Below are 8,174 nucleotides of genomic sequence, written 5' to 3' on the forward strand. Positions count from 1 at the left end.
CTGTTGTATTGGAAGGTGATAGTGTGATTTCAAAAGACAACACAACAACTGTAAACCCTTTTATTCTTTTGTCATTTACTTGATTGCTCAAACAGTGAGAATAAGTAATCATAGGAAAAGGAAATCTAAAAGAATAAATCGTATTTCCTTTTGCACCTATCTACAGTGTATCTTTTTGTGGAAAGCTGCCAGGGAGTAGGGTAGTCTCACTTACTTTATTAGACCCGGGAAGGGAGGGGCATATCAGACAGTATTCTCACATATGCAGTTTACTTCAGGAGGCTACCGTGTAAACCTGAAGCCTACCCTTGTCGATCTTTAGTGTCACAACACAATAAGGTGAGGAACCACATACATACATAAGTGTGTAAAGAGACTAAAAAGCTTGGAGAACAGGGACTAAGATCCTTTCGCTATCCGAACTGCCAGGGCAGCCGTTATTCATTTTCCCCTACACAACGGGCTAAAACTCCCGTTACATAAAGGTACATCACTAAATTAATGAAATCAGTTGTTAATACTGATGTTTGTGCTGTTGTTTTTCCTCCAAAATTACACATTACAAAAGAATTAACATTTTTTAATTTGAAGGACCTGTACCTTCAACAAACAAGCTTTTCTTTAAAGTTTGTAAATAATGTAAACTGACTCCCTGTAATAAATTGTCTCTGCAATTTCAGTGTCAACCACCACTGAACAAACTACTACAACAACCATGAAAACCAGTGAGTAATTGAGTTTGTAAATCAGTTATTCTTACTCCATTCTGAATGTTCTCAAAACGATAATAAATCTTTCAAGCTCATGATTACTGGTCAAACACCAACTACTTTGCATCACCACACAATGCCCTTTCAACAGCTTCAACTGTAATGTCCACTGCTAAAACAACAACATACAGTAAAACAGGTAAGCTACTGATAACACATTTTCTGATTATACTAGATTAAATTTAAGAAATGACTCTGAAGGTTCTTCTTCATTCACTCACAACACAAAACTGCTATGCTAAATATTTGTAAAAACGAAAACAATTTTCTCTCATCATATCATGCAGTATATTAATGTAAAATGAATTTAACAACAAAAATCTACATATAACTTATTTGATTCAGTAAGTTATACGTATAAAGACCCTTATATATATATATATATATAAAGACCCTTTTAATAGACTATAAGAGTACATATGACCTTAAGGGAAAATATTACCACTAATACTACTAATACACATATATTATACCTGAAGGGGTGAAGAAGATATAAAGGTGTTTCTTTGAGGGCACTGCCCCAGTTACAAGCTGTTGTACCCGTGAAAATGTGTCACTAAATTCATCAAACCATTTGTTAATACTGATGTTTATGCTGTTGTTTTCCCTCCAAAACCACACATTAGAAAAGGACTAACAAGATTTTTTTTTTGTTTGGTATGTTCAACAAGCAAGCTTTTCTTTAAAGCTTCATAATAATGTAAAATGACTCTCTATAATGCTGGTAAATTCTCTCTGCAGTTTCAACATCAACCACCACTGAACAAACTACTACAACAGCCATGAAAACTGGTAAGTTTCTAATAATAGCTTTTATGGTTATTCTAGATTAAATCTGAGAAATGATTCCTTTATGAAAACTAAAACTGAAAAAGCCAGTGTGTAGAATTAATATGTTGGATTCAAAAGATCAAAAATAGCTGGGAATTATTTTCAGAGTTTATTGGTACATCAATAACTCATAGTGGTAGCTCCTTAATGTAAGCAGTAAACACTGAGATTTCAACAAAGACAAATCTCATGAATATGCTGCGTATTCAATATGGTTACTACTTGTTTATTTATGAAATTATGAATTTTTATTAACATTCTATCCATTTTTAAACTTTTCCGACTATAGGGCTGTCAAACGATTAATTGTAATTAATTCAATTCTCAATTTAACTCAATTAGTTTGAGGTTGCCTAATATATTTGTGTGTACTGTGTATAATTATTATGTATATATAATACAAATACATTTATGAATATATTTAAGAAATATTTACAAGTATATGTATTTATTATAATTTTTATATAATTTATATTATATATATAAATAAAAAATATTTTTTACATAAGATATTTCTCTTAAATATATACATTAATTTGTGTGTATTTATATATACATAATAATTACACACAGTATAACACATATTAGGCAAACTCAAACTTTTATTTTGTATGTGATTAATCACGATTAATCATTTGACAGCACTATTGCAGACTGAAACAATATGCTTTTAATTGATTTGTTCCTTACACACAATAAAAATAAAAAATCTTTCTCAGTTTTTTGTGCATCACTTAAATTGTCAGGTAAAATGATGTATCTGGAGCATCCATACTAAACATGATAATGCACATGTATTAAAGTGTTGGTTTTGTTTTGACACAGATATATGGTTTATAGTGCCAGTTTCCATTGGTGTTACTATAATCTTGTCTGGACTCATTGGACTCATCTGTCTGTGCTGGTTTGCAAGTATTTTAAATGTCAATTCTTTTATAACGTACAATTTAAAACAATAGAAATTCAATCAAAGTAATGTACAGGAATATAATGCAGCTTACTATTTTTCTAGGTAAAAAAAGAGGAAAAGAGTAAGTATTTTTTTCATGCATTTGATTTAGTAGTCTGTGATGGTTATATTTTTTTTTCTTTCCAGCAAAAAACATTTTTGCAATCCAGGAGCTGTATGTGTAGATGTTTAGCTTTTTATCTGATATATACATGCATTAAAAGATGTAATAAAGATCAATATTTGACCCTTAGCAATAAAATGAGATCATTAAAACGAGATGCGCCCAGTCAAGGAACTGGTATAGTGAGTATCGGTGCATTTAAAATCTTTAAAAGTAACAAATATATTTAGAATAAATCATAGCACATAAGAAAGGAACTTGATCTTAATTATTGTTTGGTATTTAGAGTTATTCTGCATCTTCAAAGACATATTCTCTGATCACTTCCGTACCAGCCACATCTCAGCCCATATCAGGAGGTAAGAGAACCTCATTTTCAGGAAATTATCTCAGATAACTTAAAAAGCACAGTAGCTAACAGATGTCACCAACTAAAACTTATAGTTTGAAACATTGTTCAGTGACCACAGCTTCTCACAGCCATTTCACCCTTCAAGCCTTCAGCAGATCAGTATTACAGGCCACATCTTCTCTTAAAGGAACAGTTCACACCAAAATTAAAATCATTTACAATAAATGTCTCAAAAAAGGTACTGCAAACAACTTGCACTCTATATTCCAAGTTTTCAGAAGTCATACAAAGATCTTTCCCCTTTACGGTGTAGATTGCTGCAGTGAAGATGCATTTTTAAAATGCTACCTCATTTCAGGGTTTTGACCTACAAAAATACGTCACCACTATGGTACTCTATAGCTCTCACATCTAATTTGTAAATGCATTGATTCAATCATTGTGCATCATGTTTGGTACCAAGACATGTATTGATTGTGTTTGGTGTCACTGATGTCAAATGAAACATGATGCATATACACACAAAGTGATGCAATTTCACATTTGTCTTTTTATTTTGGATGGTTTTCTATTGACTCTGTTTGACTCTTTTCATTATGCTGTTTTTTCAAAGGCCTCGAACACCCAGAGTCACATCAGGACAGCACAGCAAATCCCACACTACACATTACGTCTGTAAATGTAATTTACCAGCCTTCAGGTGAGGAAATGTTTCTTTGTCATATTATCAGGAATCAAATTTTTCTTTCGTTTTTATATAGGCCTAATTCACACACAGTGGTTTCACAACTTGAAACTTCCTCTCTAGTACAAAAAGCATTGTCGCGATTTAGCTCAAAGGGAAATGTATATAAATAATTACAATTAATTATGATTAATTACAATTATTTATATCAGCTGCCAGTAGAAACTGTAGCAGAATCAATTTTCCATCAACTAATCTGTTCGCCCAGCGAACATTCAGCATAATTTATCATCAACACTAAGAAATGATATTTTCTTGGCCACAGAAAATAAATTCCTTAAAGTGCCGTTGCACTAGAGCATGTAGCTCGAATCGGAATCGTAAAGGGACATTAACTTGCAAGGCAGAATCAGAATCAAAACTCATGTAATTTGTGCACAATAGTTTATTAACGAAGGACTAACACATACTAATCTAAACAAACAAACATGAAATCACTCATACATGGGGGAATGGTCAGTGAGAAGCAGTTAGAGAGAGACAAGGAAATGAAGCTATGAAAAGAGTCAGTTAGCCACCTGAGTGAAACTATCAGTGCTGTCTACAGCTTATACTAAACCTTTGTTTGTTTAGTTAAGTGCACTATACTTGCATTGCCTTGGTCGTCGAACAAGTGTCCAAATGCAGTCTCTGGTGAAAGATGGTTTGGAGCAGTGGTGGGTTTGGAAGTGCAATCACGTTCTTCCGGGTCTGAAGAGTGATGAATTCCAAAGATGTTCTGACTCAATGGTGACTGGGAGTTTCTTCCCATGTGAAAATTGAAGAAGAACCAAGAGCTGAGAGGGACTCAGCTGAAGTCCTGTGATCTTTGGGGAATGGAAAGACAAGGCCGCAAGGCCTGGCGCACGCTTAGGGAAGTCCTGAAGAGTTCTAACTCATCTTCTTAGGTTCTCTAAGAACCACTGACTGGCTGAGGCGAGTCATGAAGATGAATTCCAGGGTTGAGTGGAACTGTCTGGCTCTTTGTGGTCGAGAGCCACAGCTCTGTATGTTGGGCCTGTCGGGCCCGCCGGGCACGCCCTGTGCCGGCTCAGGCTCCCCGTGGGTTCCTCCACATGGGCAGCAATCGGAAGATGTTGCAGACGAAGAAGACAGAGAAGAGGCAAGCAAAGGAAAAAACAAGGGAGGCGGTCAACCGTTTGCCTTTAAGCTCTCTGGAGGCTGTGCCTCCAGGAGGTCCATGAACCAATGGTAACTTTCACCTTTGGAGGGAAAGTTTACGACTCTTTGTCTGTGAGCATGGTATTTTGCATATGTAATTAGATTCTTAAAACACTAATATTGTTACGTGTAGTGCTGGACGGACGAGACGGGAAACGAGATACGATACAAACAAACACTTTAATATAAATCTTCATACGACTCAGGCAGGAACAGGCAGGAACACAGCGATACATCCACACACTCCAAAACAACATTAAGGACCGACAGAGAACTCAGAATACAAGCAGACTTATAAAGGGTGAGACTAATTACAGACAGGTGTCGACAATAATCAGGGAGAACCCAAAGTCAATACAACAACAGGGGGAGACAATGGGAGAAACCAATGACAAGCACAGACATGAATGTGACATTACGCCCCCCTCCGAATAGGCGTGTCTTGCGCCATATAACATGGAAAAAAGAGAAGAGTAGGTGGGCGGTTCAGGAGGCCATGGCCGGACAGACAGTTCAAATAAACACAACATAGTCCAGGGGGGTGACGAAGGTGGGAGGAGCCAGGGAGGAAACAGGAGGGACCCAGAGCAGGAGAAGCAGAGAGAGACCCAGACCGCAGCCATGATGACGACCCACGGTGGAGCCGACGGAGGGAGGAGTCATGGTGGAGGAAGGGCTGACGACTCCAGGGGGCCGACCAACGGAGGCGGAGACGGAGAGCCGAAGATCCAGGGAGACACAGAGGATCCGAAGGGCCAAGGCGGAGCCCTAGGCTCTGGCGACCAAGGCGTAGGCGGAGATCCGGAGGTCCGCGGCTGAGCCGGAGCGACAAAGGATGGAGGCTGTGCCGGAGGGAGGGAGGAGTCCTTAGGAGCCGGTGGGATGGAGTGACGAGGCGCAGCCAGAGGAACAGAGTCCTGAGGTGACGGAGGGACGACGACCGACCAGGGCGGAGCCGGAAAGACGAGGGAGCCCGGTGGAGCTGTTGGACCGATGGGCGACGATGGAGACGAGGGCGCTGAGAGCCGTGGTGGAGCCGCAGGGTCGGAGGGCCGCGGCGGAGTTCTGGACTCTGAGGCTGGAGGCGGAGATGAGGGATCCTCCAGCCCTGACACCGATGGAAGCTAGCAGACCCGCGGCGAGCCCACTGCACAGGTGGTGGGCTGAGGGTGAGCAGAGGGGCTGTCAGGGGACAGCGGTGACCAGACAGACGTTGTCATAGGCATAAGAGGGAGGGTGGGTGGGAATTCCATACAGGCAGGTATATCATGACAGGTAGATATTTCCGTAAAGAAGTCTATTAAATCCCCAGTTATTTTCTAGAACTTCAGAAGAGAAGTCAATCAAGTCCCCAGAGTTGTTTTCCAGCTCACCCCCAGCAATGGTGCAGTGAGCAGGGCTCTCCATAGCCCTCACTTGCTCCATGTTGCACTCCCCCGTCGTGGTAGCTGTAGCTGGCTCTCGCACCTGATCGGACGTGTAGGGCTCTGGCTCTGTGGCGATCTCTGGCTCTGTCGCTCGTGGCTCTGGCTCGTCATCCGCGGTGGGCTCGGGCTCAAACTCCACATGTCGGGATGCTGGTTGGCTGGGCTCTGGGTCTTGAGTGGGACTGGTGTCATCCTTCGCGGTCAACGAAGCTCTGCAGGACACCAGCACCCACTCGATGTAGTCGGCGATGCTCTCTCGTGGACCCTCCCCGGACAGCTGCGCTTTGGTGGCGATGTTAAGTCCTGCACGGTAGAATGTGCACAAGCAGCTGTCCGGGTAGTGCGTGAGTGGTGCGAGGTACACGAAGTCTCTAGTGTGGTCCACGAGAGAGCGATTTCCCTGCTCCAGGAGAAGGAGGAGGACGGCGGGGTTATCCATAACAAAAAAACAAAAAACAAACACTCAGGAAAAAATGGAAAATAAAGCAGGGAAACGCCGGGAAAAAACTGTTTCGGTCAGTCCTTCTGTTATGTGTAGTGCTGGACGGACGAGACGGGAAACGAGATACGATACAAACAAACACTTTAATATAAATCTTCATACGACTCAGGCAGGAACAGGCAGGAACAGGCAGGAACACAGCGATACATCCACACACTCCAAAACAACATTAAGGACCGACAGAGAACTCAGAATACAAGCAGACTTATAAAGGGTGAGACTAATTACAGACAGGTGTCGACAATAATCAGGGAGAACCCAAAGTCAATACAACAACAGGGGGAGACAATGGGAGAAACCAATGACAAGCACAGACATGAATGTGACAAATATGTTGCATGGGTATCAACATCTAATTTACATCATCTTTTAGATCATCAAAATACGAGTTAAAAGAGTCCAAACATGACATAGGTGGGCTGTATAACTAGTCATCTATCATAATGCATGCATAAAACAGTAGAAAGACAAATACAAATACAACAGACAAAATTAAAATACAATGCAGTAGTACTGTACACAATGACCTGGGCTATGTGTAATAGGAAGGTCAAAGAAAGGTTTGTCTGTGAATGAATAGGAAAGAGTCCATTTCTATAGGCATTGTGTCTTTCCTATAGAGAAATGTAGTGTGCTCCGTTTGCATTCCTTGAGCCAATAAAACCTGTGATATCAGATCATTGTCCTGGCAACTGAGCCCTTTTGTGGTGTTAGTTGCTTTGGGGGGGTTGTCTCCAGAGCTCCAGCATGTAGCTGGCCTGTTGTGTTTAAAGACTATTTGTTAAATGTAACAATTAATGTATGTCTGATTGGTCCAGACGCTACAGCATTGTCCACATTTAGGTGTTGAGAAATTTGGTTGCCCAAACACAGTGAGCTAATATGGAGGACGCAGGACAAGTATTAATTTCATAACAACACTGATGCACAGAACGGGTCTGTGAAGAAATGATTCTGCTGTGCGAAGTGTTAAGGCTTAAAATACATCAAAGTTTTATTAAATTGATATGACTGGTTTAAACGATTCTGCATTGCATTACAGATGCTTTGATGAATGAACAACAGAAACAGCGAAACACAGGAAAATGAGGTATGTGTGAACACTTTCACACACCAAACACGCATAACCACTTAACTGTTCATCATGAGTGGAATACTAACACGTTTACTTTCTTTCTTTTTCCATAAGAATGCATATCACCTGTACTCCACAATCCCTGAAAACCAGTTCACTCAAACACAGAAGATTAAGCCTACAGTTTGGTGAAGGTGCACTGATAAATCTCAAGTCTTGTTTTATTATGTACATTCAT

At 40.3% G+C, this 8,174-nt stretch overlaps 2 long non-coding RNA genes across 2 annotated transcripts; both read left to right on the forward strand.

Moving 5' to 3' along the window:
• The first annotated feature begins 44 nt into the window (after positions 1-44).
• Positions 45-2,516, forward strand: LOC127159591 (uncharacterized). Its single transcript, XR_007826497.1, has 4 exons — positions 45-725; positions 862-909; positions 1,512-1,562; positions 2,427-2,516. It is a non-coding gene; the product is annotated as an uncharacterized LOC127159591 (long non-coding RNA).
• Positions 2,517-3,637: 1,121 nt separating this feature from the next.
• Positions 3,638-8,132, forward strand: LOC127159592 (uncharacterized). The gene is made up of 3 exons (XR_007826498.1): positions 3,638-3,726; positions 7,904-7,951; positions 8,051-8,132. It is a non-coding gene; the product is annotated as an uncharacterized LOC127159592 (long non-coding RNA).
• The last annotated feature ends 42 nt before the right edge of the window (positions 8,133-8,174 follow it).

Source organism: Labeo rohita, unplaced genomic scaffold (assembly GCF_022985175.1).
Source record: "Labeo rohita strain BAU-BD-2019 unplaced genomic scaffold, IGBB_LRoh.1.0 scaffold_2316, whole genome shotgun sequence".
NCBI lineage: Eukaryota > Metazoa > Chordata > Actinopteri > Cypriniformes > Cyprinidae > Labeo > Labeo rohita.